The sequence below is a fragment of the Semicossyphus pulcher genome, unplaced genomic scaffold, assembly GCF_022749685.1.
Source record: "Semicossyphus pulcher isolate SPU_LCO1_2020_fin unplaced genomic scaffold, fSemPul1.0.p SCAF_2, whole genome shotgun sequence".
Lineage (NCBI taxonomy): Eukaryota > Metazoa > Chordata > Actinopteri > Labriformes > Labridae > Semicossyphus > Semicossyphus pulcher.
The window spans coordinates 20,315,090-20,330,865 of record NW_027211693.1 but is presented as its reverse complement, the minus strand read 5'-3'; the positions used below and the strand labels follow the sequence as shown (position 1 = coordinate 20,330,865).

Sequence of the window (15,776 nt, the reverse complement as noted above, 5' to 3'; positions counted from 1 at the left end):
TATTGTTAAACACAAACATATAGTGCAGTGCATGCTAGATTCATTTATGCAATATGGATGTAATGATTCAAGAGAGGAAGGTCAGATAAGGAAAAATAAAAAAAACTCTAACACTCTTATGATGAGAAAGGGGTCTTTTAACCCGTAATAAAGCAGATTAAACATATGCCAAACCAGGGTACACTGGGACTGGAGTGTGCATGTGTTTTGTCTTAGTGGGTGTTGACCTGGAGATGTTGCCAGCTGCAGTGACTCAGCAAACCCATCATCCTGCTGAGGAAGGCAAATGGAGAGACATGGAAGCAGCCAAGATGGAGATGGAGAGATTAATGTGATATGCACAATAATTTTGGCCTCTGGCAAAAACAGCACTGCATGTAACACTGTAGAGACACAGTGTGTGAGGTAAATATAGTGCATCAGAGTGAATGATACAGGGGGAGACGGTAGATTGAGAAATAGGTCCATTTGTTTCAGCCTGTCAGCATTAATGAAAATGATGTTAGTTGGCCAACTGCTGGCCTAAATGTATATTAGTGAGAAATATGCAAGTGCAGATTGGCCATGGTATTTGGTTGAATGGTGAGTTTGCATGAAAATATAATAAAAGTTGGGCCGCAGTCTTTATAGAGTTTCATTTTTGAAAACATGTAACTAAATCCCATTTTAGAGACAATGTTCAAGATTTAAAAATATGGCAAGGACAAATAGAGGGAAAGTTTGGGGTCACATTAACTGCCTACTTATGATAAATTACAATACGATGGATGGGATGGGATTCTGTCTGTCTGTCTCTCTGTCTGTCTGTGTGTGTGTGTGTGTATGTATGCAAGTGTGTCTGTCTGTCTGTGTATGTATGTAAGTGTGTCTGCCTGTGTGTGTGTGTGTGTGTGTATGTATGCAAGTGTGTCTGTCTGTCTGTGTATGTATGTAAGTGTGTCTGCCTGTGTGTGTGTGTGTGTGTGCGTGTATGTGTGTGTATGTATGTAAGTCTGTCTGTCCGTGTGTATGCAAGTCTGTCTGTCTGTCTATCTGTGTATGTATGTAAGTGTGTCCATGTATGTATGCAAGTGTGTCTGTCTGTCTGTGTGTGTGTGTGTGTGTGTGTATGCAAGTGTGTCTGTCTGTCTGTGTATGTATGTATGTATGTAAGTCTGTCTGTCTCTCTGTCTGTCTGTGTGTGTGTGTGTGTGTGTATGTATGCAAGTGTGTCTGTCTGTCTGTGTATGTATGTAAGTGTGTCTGCCTGTGTGTGTGTGTGTGTGTGTGTGTGCGTGTATGTGTGTGTATGTATGTAAGTGTATCTGTCTGTCTGTCTGTCTGTGTGTGTATGTATGTAAGTGTGTCTGTCTGTCTGTCTGTCTGTGTATGTATGTAAGTGTGCCTGTCTGTCTGTCTGTCTGTCTGTCTATGTATGTAAGTGTGTCTGTCTGTCTGTCTGTCTGTCTGTGTGTGTATGTCTGTAAGTGTGTCTGTCTGTCTGTCTGTCTGTCTGTCTGTGTGTGTATGTATGTAAGTGTGTCTGTCTGTCTGTCTGTCTGTCTGTCTGTGTGTGTAAGTGTGTCTGTCTGTCTGTCTGTCTGTCTGTCTGTGTATGTATGTAAGTGTGTCTGCCTGCCTGCCTGTCTGTGTGTATGTGTGTGTGTGTGTATATAAGTGTGTCTGTCCGTGTGTATGCGAGTCTGTCTGTCTGTGTGTGTTTGTATGCAAGTGTGTCTGTCTGTCTGTCTGTCAGTGTATGTAAGTGTGTCTGTCTGTCTGTCTGTCTGTCTGCCTATGTATGCAAGTGTGTCTGTCTGTATGTGTATGTATGTAAGTGTGTCTGTCTGTCTGTTTGTGTATGTAGTGTGTCTGTCTGTCTGTCTGTCTGTGCATGTATGTAAGTGTGTCTGTCTGTCTGTGTATGTATGTAAGTGTGTCAGTCTGCCTGTGTATGTAGGTGTCTGTTTGTCTGTCTGTGTGTTTGTGAATGCATGTAAGTCTGTCTGTCTGTCTGTCTGTCTGTCTGTCTGTCTCTGAATGTGTCTGTCAGTGAGTGTGTCTTTCTGTCTGTATTCCTGTCTGTAAGTCTGTCTGTTTGTCTGTATGTATGTATGCATGTATGTCTATATGCATGTACTGTATGCCTGTAATTGTCTAAATCATAGACTGTATAAAAAGATATATATACAGTCATTGGTCTAAAGTGTAAAATATATCAAACTGAATGTGTGTGGTAAGGTGACAACTGTACCAGTGTCTCCAGAGCTGGGGTTACTCGTGTGTAGTACTAGGATAGGATAGCGTAGGACATGATACAAAAAAACATACATTTGACATAACATTTCATAACACAGAAGACAGTATTCAAGGCCCTTTAATGTATTTTACATCTGTGATTTAACTCTATTTGATTTCAGAATGGACTGAAGGTAAGATAAACCTTCATTGATTCCACAACAGGGACATTTTCAGTGTCAACAGCAGCAAATAAGGAATAAAGAAGCACATGGTGCACATAGAGCACAATAAAATCCGACAGTTCTGACACATTTTCAGCTGGACTGCACTGCTTGGACTAAAGACCACATGGTCTTGGGCATACATCATGACCAATCATGCAGCCAGTATTACAGGCTTTCAACTGCTTGAACAGGCGAACATAAAGCTCGTCTGTCTGTCTATCTGTCTATCTAACCTAGACATCGTACAGACAGTTCCAACGCGCATATGGTTGTTTTATTTACTCACGTTTGACGATTTTGAATGGCTGTTGTGACTGCCGACTGAAAGTAACAACTCAAACCAAACCCAAATAAACAAAAGTAAGCAAACAAAACCCCCCAAACAAAACGAAATGAAACGATCGAACTATTTTCTTTCTCATAATTTTTGTTTTGTTTATTTTACGGTTGAGAAACTGGGACTCGTTGGCGTCTTCAGCTGCTTTCCACACACCTGCTGTCTGGTTGACTTAGCCAGAGCGGAAAGGGTCACGTTTTGTTATTCCTTCTTCTTCTGTAAGAACTAAAAGCACCACTAGGTGGTATCGATCATTCCATTTATTAAACAAAAAAAACTGGCTCTTACAGTTGGACTTCATGTACCATGATGCAGCACATACAAGACGCATACCGTTGGCCCACTGCCAGAGACCTTTCAACATTTTCATTTTTTTTTAACCAAAGACAAATGGAAGTAAATGTTTGTGGGAGTTGTCATTAAACTGTTAATGCTGATGTCCATTTTACAAAACCTCACTTACTAGATAAGTGCTGCACACTGCTTTTTCCAATTCATTCATATCTGCTGCACTTGTTCTGCAGGAGTGCTAAGCAAAAGGCGCCATCTCCTGGTCAAAGTCTCCCAGCACATTTGGTTACAGTGACCAACTGCTCAACAGTCATCAACACAAGGAAGTGGTGAAGATTAAGGAAAGAATAATGATAGACAGTATAGTTGGACTTTCAGTGTTGTGCTATTTTAACATAATTTCTATTTTACCTAACTTTCAGTCATTTGGAAAATATACATTTATCATGGCTGAAGGATTATCAATTTTAGTTCAGTTCTGCTGTCAAATTCTGAATTTTACTTTGCATTGAAGGTTGAAATAAGCTCACTTCTGTGAAAGATTTTCATTATTATAAATATGTATTTGGAATCCCTCCTATGAATAAAGAAAATACAATTCATAAAAAACTTCTTGATATAATTTATATAAAAATATTGTTATACCTGGCCTTTTCTCTATCTGTATAATAAATAACACATATTCATTAATTAATTCATATATTAATTAAATAACCCATCAAATGAATGTGCAAAAGAAAGAAAGAAACAAACCAAAAATATTGCAACATTTTTCAAAAGAACCCAAGGTTTGGAATATTGCAATACACACATGAAATCTGAGCTGAACATCCATTACATAGTGTTTTCTATATGTAATTCAGAATGCTCGAAACAGTTGACCTCTATTCAAACTAGGCTATAAGGTAGCTTAAGCACAGTTTTGGTATATGTACTTGCTCTCACTACAAAACACTCTGTTCAGTCCTGTGTTTGTAAAATACAATAGGAAAAGAAAAGGTCAGAATTTGAGAATAGAAAAGATAAGTCCAAGATGGCTGTTTTCCTCAAGCCTTTGTTAGAACTTAAATAACACTTAAACTGTTCAGTGAGTGCTGGTCATATTATATTAAGTGATGAACTGATTATCTGAATCTCTGTGCCAAAGTGCTCATCCAACTACATGTTGATGAATGGTAATCCCATAATCAAGAACTTAAAATATATATATACTATACTTAAACTGGAAGAAAAGCTTTAACTTGGCATCAAAACATTAACCTAGATATTTGAATTGTGTCATATCTTTCTTTAGTAATTCAGGAGATACAAAACAAATTGTTATCTGAATATTAAGAACTGTATTGAATATGTGATATATAAAGTATTCACCTATAAGAAAATCTTTAATCATGAAAAAATATGAGATTCACATATAGAAGAAACAATACTTTTAATGGAATTGTGAACCAGACAGGGCCTATAATGGATCGAAGTAAGGCTGCCTGAGGGGCAGGGCAAAATGCAAAGGCCACCAACTGTAGGAGGTGATGCACCAGTGTGCAGAAAGTTATTAATTCAATGTAAAAAAGTTCAAAACTTTGGTAAAGATCAAAATTGCCTTGTATATGACTGAAATTTAAAGTATGACACCTCTGTAATAAAAACACACAGGGAACTTTCAAACATTTAAGCTTATAGAGGCTTTTCTCCACTGGAAAGGCACGTATTAGCGCATTGCATCACATATTCTCCATTTTACCTCTTCCAGTAAAAAAACTCTGTCAATATGATAGTGTGAGAGCAAAATATTTGGGAGATGAAGCAAATAAGTGATGCCTCTGTATTATTAAATTGCATGGAGCACTGCTATTGCTTTCATATACAAGTCCAAGTTGTGTATTCTCCTTGCTACAAAATGTAAAATGCAAAAAATATAGGCCCATCAAAAAATGTATATCAAAAATGTTTACTCTAAATCTTCAATGGACAAATTGTACATCATAAATCAAAATCAAAAATATAAAACCTAGCCCTTTTTGAACATTAAAAAATATATATATATATATATATATGCTACATTTGACATTCAAAATTGTGTTGCCCGGTGGCAGAAATGTGTAGTTTCGGTCCGTCACACAAAAGGGTCCCTCCAGTAAATTATATGCTACGCTCATAAATGGCACTTCTAAAATCCTTAATTTGAATTCTCTATATGTACGAGGTTCTTGGTAAAGAAAATATTTAAATGAAAGATACATTTAAATTTTCAAACAGGTGGCAGAAGTAATTACAGTTGATCTCAAGTTCTTTTGTAAATGTTTATTCATTATCCTGAAAATAAATATACATTTTAGTATATAAATCTTTATTGCGAGTCATATATTTAAACGTGACACTGAGAAAACTACATATTCAAATTAATATTTAAATATTTAAATTAGTCGTTTCCGGTGACCGAAGTCATTAGGCTACGCTCTGGTCCGTCACACAAATAAGTCCCCTTGTTTAAGTCTTGGCGCGAGCTCCAACTTTTAACTTACCATGTCGTTTGAATGTTACCGGTAAATGTGTCTTTGCAAGTCTAGCTACTTAGCTGAAACGATTGGGAATAAAGCCTCTGTTGCTCAGGACGCCAACAGCAACAAATTACCTACATTGTTTTATCTCAAAGTTAAGGTCTTCCCTATCGGTAAACAAGGCAGCAAAAAACGGCAACGAGAAATAACAACCGAAGTCAGTCAGCTAGTAGCTTCACTAATAAGCTAGCATGATTCAGCCTACATTAGCTATTTTGCCTGTCATGTTTTACAGTTACTGGACTCAACCATGCAAACTGGTAAGTAACAGTATTTTTTGCTTTTGTCGCCGTATGCATGTGTATTGAAACTCTGCTCTGCGTTCACAGTAGGTAAGGTTGTATGGTTCAGAAAAAGTCTGCAAAAATGTTTAGAACCATCAGCTTAATAATGCCCCAGTAACTGAAGTGTGACTAGCTTCTAACTGAAGTGTTACTAGCTTCTAACTGAAGTGTTACTAGCTTCTAATTTAAGTGTTACTAGTCCTAAGCTAACAAGGTTCAACACACATCAGCAGCCAAAGTCAACCATGCAACCTAGTAAGTAACCAATTTTGGTGCCATATATAACATTCTCTTTAAGTTTTATGCTATAGTTTTTAATAACATAAAGCCAGTATAACAGTCAGAAAGTGGTGAACCAGCTTGAACACATGACTGGGTGTGTTGGGTTTCTTTATGTCTAATCAGGTAGAGGATCAATTTTATTTCTGGTTTCCGTTTAATATATTGTTCAAACCTTCTGTATATGCTATTTGAATGTAAGTCCTGTATAATATTTTGGCTATATTTTGAAAACTGCATTGATTTCAAATAGCATATGCATGAGGTTTGAACAACATTCAAAATGTAAACAAAAGCATATGTCGAATTTGATATGGAATAACCAAGCTAAGTGTAGTAAAGACTGATCATGTTTGAAATGTATTTGGTTGTAAAAATAACATCAATAAAACCCATGCCCAACCCAGAAGTCATTAGTGAAGACCAAACCTCAAAACTGTTCTGTGTGGATAAGGGGCATAAGAGCTGCATGCGCCGCCAAAAATTCTCGCTAGGGCCATCAGTCAGTTGCTTTTCAAGCTCATAATGCTTATATTGTCTTATACACATGTACTCTAGCACTGAAACCAATGTTAAAAGTTTGGGTTGGATAACCAAGCTTTTGATCTTGTTGATGTCTAATATCTGTGAAATTGACTCCATTAACTTAAGCTTGTTTTTGTTATTTGTATTTCTTTTCTTCATCTGCAGACAGCGTGGAACAACTTTTCTCAATGACTTTGGAAGGGCACTGTATCGAAGACGAAGAGGTGCGTATAGAACCCATGCTTAAAATGGCTGTATTTTATCCCGACAACATGGTAACTAACTATAAAAAATGTTTGAATCGCTCTCTGGTGGAAACATTTAGACACAAGAATCCAAGAACCATTTAACCCTTCATTGAGCGCACAGATAAGTGGATGAAAAGACATTTTTCTTCCTTCTGTTCACAAACATAAATTAATTCCAAATATACAAAGAGAAATAAAAAAAGAACATTTATAATCTGAAATTGTTCATGCATAATACGGGAATCTTCAGTTTTCCTTTGAAACCTCTTATAGAAACTTGAATGAATACATCGTAACAAAACAAACCATCACTTTCTCATTGAAATGTATATAGTGTGATTTATTTACAGGTTACAAATTCTCTCAGGTAAACATACTAAGTAGCTTCAACTTTGTCATATGATTAAATCCAATTCTGCAGAATTTACATTAACAACTCTAAAAGAAACTTTAATAAACCTATGTACATAACGATGTACAAAAATTTAAATAGGAACACATAATATGTGGTTCGACATAACTCAAAAGATAACAACAACTCATAAAACAATCCTTTCAAAATAACTTACTGATGCAGTGGCAGCCGGCACCCAGCCCATATATCCTTGCCTACTCTAGACTCCTCCTCCCTAAGCTGCCATGCTTGGTGAATCTCCTCGCCCACTCTAGGTATCAAGACATATTTACCCTTGAGATTCTTGAACAATAAACAACTAACTGGGCATTGTAACAACTGTCTATCTATATAATTTGTCTGGGAATTTTTGTGTTATCTAAATTTAATATACTATAGTAAATTTGACTTACACTATCATAGTAAAATTGACTAGGAAATTGTGTAATGAAATATACAATAACATTACAGCATGCTGTGTATCTTCTAGGTTGTCTAAGAGGATAAAGGGTAATTTACTCCAAGCTGCACATGCCATCAGTAGAAACTGTCTCTGCACTTCCTGAGTGATTGTCTGTGGTTGTGGATGATGCTGGAACTTCCTCGAGAACATTTTTCTGCTCATCTTTAAAGACTACTGTACAGGTGAGTAAATAAAAGCCTTTAGAAAGAGAAATAAACATTTAATACACTCAAAGAAAAGTGTATCGAGGATATAACTTAATTACATATTTCATGACTTAAGCTCTAGAAAACTGTGCTTATATACATCCACCTTGGAAACATAATATTATTGTATTCTTAGTATCATGTCAACGTCACTCAATAATCACTTGGATATTATTGCGGTCAAGTTCTTAATGCTGAAACTGTGAATTGCTCATTTGTGCCTTGAAGTAGTTTTGGCTAAATTGCTGAAAGCAGACTTTCACCATTCATAAGAATGGAAGAGTTAAAACAGCTTTCAAGTTTTGCATAACCCAAGGGGTTGGTTGGGGAGCTGAGTATACTCATTATCAAGAGATGGTGGAGCTGCGGCCCACAGCCTGCGGGCCAGCTGGTTGTATTGATGGTAGAATTTTAAACACAATATAGGTGCAAATAGCTGGTGTTTGTTTATAACCTGGTGGCTTACAAGCAAGCAATCCTAAAGGTAGATTTTAGTCCCTTTTTGCTGTCTTGAGTTTCTCTGTCCTTTTAGACGTATTCTCCAGTGCTACCTGAATTGACTGTATTGTGTTCGATGTTTATTTTCATCATCCATACATCTTTTCTTCAGATAACGTAATAGATACGATACATAGATAGAGTCATAGTCCTTAATACCAGCAAGACTGTGATTCTGTCTTGCACGAGGCAGAGTGAAGGAGGTGATCACAGCCGTGCTCATTTTCAGTGCAGCAACACAACCTCAGCTGAGATATTTCTTTTATACAACAGTTCTACAAGGGGTATATATTAGTAAACAGTAATAAGCAACAACAAAATATTCTTTTAATTTAATCATTCATTTGTCTCAGTTTAACAACGTGTTCTGGAACTTGAATGGAACTTGAATGGAACTTGACTGGAACTGGACTGTTTCAAGCATACATAACATTTTTTCTGCACTCTGTGCGCATAGATGGATTACTGCATGGGCAATGTGGGCACATGCCCAGGGCCCTGCAGTGCGGGGCCCTTGGCCTTAAGAATGAAATTCTCTTGGCCTTTTTGTGTAAAGTATTTTAGTTTTGAAAATAAGTGTTATTTTGATCATGTTTGAATAAAAATGTTGGATTTTTTTTTTTTTAATTTAGCAATTAAATTCCATTGGAGTGATGACGTCTGTTGTGAGGTATGTTAAGTTTCTATTTTGCGGTCAAAATAACATTTAAAGAATGGAGAAATGTTTGCTCAGCGGGTCGGCAAAACGCAAACTTAAGAAAGAAAGGGATGATAAATATGCTTTGATACGTCAAATATTGTCGATTTCGACATTTTTGAAGGCAAAGCAAGTGGAAGGTTATTGTGATACTTTTAGCAGGGGGCAGTTGCTACATCACTGCCTTCCCGGGGACATGGATGCTAATGCAGCGCTGGTTGTGGGTTGACCCAAGCTATTGTGTGACCAAATGTATGTGCTTGGTGAGGGTACATGCAGTGCATGTGTACTAGGTGTTTGTACTAGTGTGTTTGTATAGGGCCCGTGGCGAGTTTGTGGCCAGGGCCAATGGTCATGATAGTCCGTCCATGTGTGTACGTATACATGTTTCTGCAGAGCAGCCACTTTTTATGATGTACATTTATTGTGACGTTTACACTTATTGGGGAACCAGTGAAATCAGAGTCTGTTGACAGTAGCTTTGGTTGTTTGTTCAAGATACCGGCTTCATTATTCAAGACTAAGAACGTTTGTTGTAACTTTGAATAACAAAATTGAAAAACACCTGTAGTGGAGGGATAATTATCAGTTTGTTTTTTAAGTTTTTGGCAATGCAGCCCCGTAATGGGACAATATTTATCGGCATCTTAAAGGTGCAGTTGTGTGAATTATGTGTATCATAAACGTTTGATCCTTTCATTTACTGCAGGAGTAATCCTCTTTATTGTAGTCGGTGTTAAAATACTTCGTCAAAGTGAAGGTGAGGTGGTACAGCACCTAGCTGAACAGATAATTAACATTAAGGCTGACTATCCTTACTACTTGTTCATTGAGAAAACCGCAGGCATGAACTTCCAAAATATAAAAACATTCTGGATCATTGTTATACTCTTATAAAAGACAATTATCACTCTCTCTCTCCACTGTGATCACTCTCTGGTTCATTCTATCCTAACCTACAGGCAGAAACTAAAATCTAATAAGCCTGTGAGGAGGTAGACCAATGAGGCAAAGCTGGAATTACAAGCCTGCTTCCACTTCCCTGATTGGAGTCTGGACAAACTCGCTGATACTGTAACATCTTACTTCAGCTTTGTGTGGATATGTACGTTTCTGCCAACTTAAACCTTCTGCATATAGTGTATATCAAAAATAAACTCTTGCTTACATAAAAACTCATGCAGCTTTGTCAGGCCAAGGACGGACTTCAGAAGGATGACAGAATACTTTGCAACCAGGCCAGAAACCCACTGACAAAGGAGACGCCAAAAAATAAGAAGCTACAGAGGGGCTTCAAAACATTTTTGCCATGCCAACGCAGGAGGTCCAACCTGCCTCAGGAGCTGCTGATCCAATTTTACATGGCTATTAATTAGTCAGTCCACTGCAAATCCAGCACTCTCTGGATATGATCTAAAACCAAACAGGACAGGAACAGATTACACGGGACAGTTGGGACTGCATAACAATGCCAGCCAGCCCGCCATTCAGGACGTCCGTTGTCAAAAAACGGACAGGACACCTCACTTCAGATTTATCTTCCCCTGGACACAACCTGTTTCAACTACTTCCCCTCTGGGAGGTGCTGGAGAGGTCTGTTTTCCCAAAACAACCAGGCTCAAATTTTTCCCCCCACAGGCCGTCATTATGAACATTTAGTATTAGTCAAATAGTCTCATGAACAACCCTTGAATCATATTTATTACAGCATTCTTATGTTCACTTGTTGAGCTTGTAATCTGTTTTTGGTTGTATTTTCATTTTGTTTATGAACATTGAAAGCAAATGATAAAACCGAGCCAATTCTCTTGAAAGTACAAACATACTTTGCCAATAAAGCTGATTCTGATTTTGATGTGCGAGTTATTAATGATATATTTGGAGCTACTAAGCAATCTGGGTTTGTTTCGGACTCTGGCTGGAGTAAAAATGGTTACTGAGAAGAAAGTCTTTCTTTTAAGACGTCTTTTATAGGACAAGCCTCCCATGCCATCTGTATATCCTGTTGTCTCTGTCCATGGTCCTGAAACAACTAGCGCCACTGGAAATTAGTTTTTTTCCTTTAGCCTTCTGAACTTGTTACATGTTTAATACTATATTGCTACTACTACTAATACTGCTAACATTACCACTTAATAATGATAATGATAATGATAATGATGATAATAATAATAATAATGATGATGATGATGATGATGATGATGATGATGTTTGTGATAATGATGTTGGGATTATTTTATTTTTTCCTATTTTGAGCATGGCTATTTTTTTTGATGCCATACATAGATATATGATTGTTCATATCTTTAACAAGGCCATAAAGCTGTTATGTACATATGTATATACATACATGCACGTTGTTTTCTAAATAATTGCAAAGCAATATAGATCTGCATCTGATCTCTGCGTTTCTATAATGCTTATTCAGTGCACGTCATTTATAAATGTAAATGTTTTATTTGGTATTTAGTTTGCTATGGTTGGTATTTGGTATTTTGTTAAATACACATCAACGTCTATAGCTGATTTATCTTTGAACGTTATACCTGAGATAGAAAATTTTATTTTTTATCATGCTAACAATAAACAGTTCGCGTGAAAGTGGGTGGAGATTAGATTTATGCTGTGTCGAGGATGCATGTAGGTGTAAAGAGTGTCAAGCGACTCATGGTGTCGCTGTAGGCTAGCACAAAAGCAACCGACATCTCCACCCACTGACTGCATTAACATCGGCTGTAATTTCTCTGAAGAATCCCTTCATTCCTAGTCTATTTTTCATCGTGTTCGCTATTGTAGAATTTTGGATTTTTGGCCCCGATTTGAAGTTACATTGTTTTACTTCCGTATACTTGTTTCTAAAACCTGAGGACATCGTTTGTGTCAGGATGGGAGACAAAGGATTTTTAGCGCTTCGTCTGTTCTTCTGCTTCGCTTCCTTCGTTGTAACGCTGCACCTCGTTAATGGAGACCTGAGTTATTCTATTCCAGAAGAGATGAAACTCGGATCTGTTCTTGGAAATATAGCCAGAGATCTCGGTCTTGATCTGAGAACCTTATCTGCTCGAAAAACCCGTGTGGATTTTGAGGGAACACGTAAGCGGTACTGTGACATTAATCTGAGCACCGGAGATTTGATCACATCGGAGAGAATGGACAGAGAAAGCCTTTGTGGCAAGAAACCATCGTGTGTTGTTAAAGTAGATCTGGTGTTAGAAAACCCTCTGGAGCTTCATCGTGTGAGTCTTCATATTCAAGATGTTAACGACAACTCTCCAAAATTCAAAAAGAATTTGATTGAAATGGAAATAAGTGAGTCAGCAGACAGGGGTAACCGCTTCTCTATCGAGGAGGCCCATGACGCAGATATAGGTCAAAATGCTGTTCAAAGGTACAACCTACAAAAGAACGACAACTTCATTCTTGCTGTTGACAGCAACAAGGTTGAACTAGTGCTGGAGAATACACTTGATCGAGAGAAACAAAAAGAGCTAAATTTGCTCCTCACAGCTTTAGACGGAGGCTCTCCTCAGAGATCAGGTACAGTAGTCATACACGTCACTGTACTGGATGCTAATGATAACGCCCCAGTGTTCAGCCAGGCCGTTTATAAAGCCAGTCTGCCTGAAAACTCCCCTCCAGATACCATAGTTATTAATGTCAGTGCTACAGACGCAGATGAGGGAGTGAATGGAGATGTGACGTATGACTTTGGACACATGTCTGATGACGATGTAAATGTTTTTTCTTTAGACCCTAAAACTGGAGAAATTAGAGTAACTGGTGTGATCGATTTTGAAGTAAGTAGTTCTTTTGAAATAAGGGTACAAGCCAAGGATGGTCTTGGTCTTACATCTTATGCCAAAGTTATTATAGATGTTACTGATGTGAATGACAACGCTCCGCTGCTATACCTGAAATCACTGACTAACCCCATACCTGAGAACGTATCACCTGGTACAGAGGTGGGCATCATTAACGTGCAGGACAGAGACTCTGAGACTAACGGACAGGTCCGCTGCTCCATTCAGCAAAATGTCCCTTTTAAGTTGGTTCCTTCTATTAAAAACTATTATTCTCTGGTGAGCACAGGACAACTGGACCGTGAACTAGTGTCTGATTACAACATTACAATCACTGCCACTGACGAGGGCTCTCCACCTCTGTCCTCCTCTAAAACTGTTGAGTTATCTGTAGCAGACATCAACGACAACCCACCAGTTTTTGAGGAACAGTCCTACAGCGCATATGTGAGTGAAAATAACAAACCTGGCTCCACTTTATGTTCCGTTACTGCTCGAGACCCCGACTGGAGACAAAACGGTACAGTGATTTATTCTCTGTTAGCCGGTGAGGTGAACGGTGCCCCGGTGTCCTCCTATGTGTCTGTTAACGGAGACACGGGGGTGATCCACGCTGTGAGGTCGTTTGATTATGAACAATTCAGGAGCTTTAAAGTGGCCGTGATGGCCAGAGACAACGGTTCTCCTCCGCTCAGCAGCAACGTGAGCGTGAGTGTGTTCATATCGGACGTGAATGACAACTCTCCTCAGATACTGTACCCCGCCCCGGAGGGCAACTCCTTCATGACCGAGCTGGTCCCCAAAGCTGCACACGGAGGCTCTCTGGTGTCCAAAGTGATAGCGGTGGACGCGGACTCCGGGCAGAACGCCTGGCTGTCCTATCATATAGTGAAATCCACTGATCCGGGACTTTTCACTATTGGTGTCCACAGCGGAGAGATCAGGACCCAGCGGGACATTTCTGAATCTGACAGCATGAAACAGAACCTTATTGTGGCAGTGAAAGATAACGGACAGCCCTCTCTCTCTGCCACCTGTTCCATGTATTTACTGATCTCTGATAACTTGGCTGAGGTGCCAGAACTGAAGGACATTTCTTATGATGAGAAGAACTCCAAGCTGACCTCTTATCTGATAATCGCGCTGGTGTCTGTGTCCACTTTTTTTCTGACCTTCATCATCATCATCCTGGGTGTGAGGTTTTGTCGGAGGAGAAAGCCCAGACTGTTGTTTGACGGTGCAGTGGCCATCCCCAGCGCTTATCTGCCTCCGAATTACGCAGATGTTGACGGCACAGGAACTTTACGAAGCGCTTACAACTATGACGCCTACCTGACAACAGGGTCTAGAACCAGTGACTTTAAATTCGTGTCATCTTACAATGACAACACACTGCCTGCTGACCAGACTCTGAGGAAAAGCCCAAGTGACTTTGCTGACCCGTTTGAAGACTTGGACGCCTCTCCAGAGGTAGGAACCAATTAAATACCGCATTGGTTACAATGCATCAGGTCTTTTAATGAAGTACTTTTATTGTCCGCCTGAATTCACAAACTTCAACCAACCTGTCTTTATATCTCCGAAATAAAAAAAAAAGTTATATGGTGGTTGTGGAAGGAAATGTATCCAACAAAAAGCGGTACATTTTGGAAATACTTTATTCGTCACTGCGTGGTTTGTAAGTTACATCAATAATTGATTACATAGTATATTTCTTGTCCTTCACAACGTTTGAGATTCTTTTTTGTGTTTGTGATTGGAACATTTTTTCTTCTTTTTCTCAAGACATGTTGGGTTGGTTTAATGCTATGCTGATGGTGTATTTTCACGTCATATTTCAGACTTGTTGACCTTGAATTTGGTTACTTGACATAATAGTTTCATGTCTAAGAATTACCCAGTATTTACTTCAGTGGATCTCTCTCTTGAACACAAGATTGCATTCTTTGATCAGTTATCCAGAGACCGATAGAAGGTTGGAATTACTTTGGGACAAACGCTTCGTCTAATATCATGGTATCTGTCCAAGGTGCTGAAATCCTGCTCAGGGACAAATGCTGCACGGAGTCTTTATCTACTCATCCTCCTGTCTGAATTTAAACTTCTACTACTACTTTTACCACTACTGCCTCTTATAATGATGATAATTACAATGGTCAGAATAAAAATAACAACAACATTAAAAATATTGTCAATAGCAGTAATAATGATAATCACGATTATAATGCTAATGATGCTAATAATAACATTAGAAGAAAAAGACATTGTAACGATAACGTCATATCCTTATCTAAATGATTGAATCTAGTCATTGTCTTAATATGTAGAACACAACATTTTTATAACAAACAATACGTCACACTGTTGGTGAATTTAAGTGGGTTCTGTGTAGCTGGCTCTTTCTGTCGGTGGCCCATCGAGTCGTATCATTTTCATCTATAGCCTGTTGTTTACGTAAATAGTAACTTTCAGAAAAGTAAAGAAAAAATTTAACATTTTTAAGTACATGTAAATATGTTGCGGCTGGGGTGGTCATCTTCAAACCTTGTCAGTTACAGTGAATAGATCGCGTGTCTCAAAAAAAATAGATTCACCAAGCCTACACTATTTATATTTTCGTGGGTTAATATTATTTTTTAGATGGTTTTAGACTGTGTTGACATGACTTCATTACACAACAGTGTGAAAATCAAAAGTGACTCATGGTGTCGCTGTTGGCTGACAGAAATCAGGTGCTCGCCACTCCACCCAC

At 38.4% G+C, this 15,776-nt stretch overlaps 1 protein-coding gene and 1 pseudogene across 1 annotated transcript in view; both read left to right on the top strand.

Moving 5' to 3' along the window:
* LOC138597933 (protocadherin gamma-C5-like) overlaps nucleotides 1-15,776 on the top strand; it is a 456,071-nt gene that overhangs the window by 132,228 nt on the left and 308,067 nt on the right. The window lies entirely within an intron of this gene.
* Nucleotides 12,110-14,509, top strand: LOC138598428 (protocadherin gamma-A11 pseudogene; annotated as a pseudogene).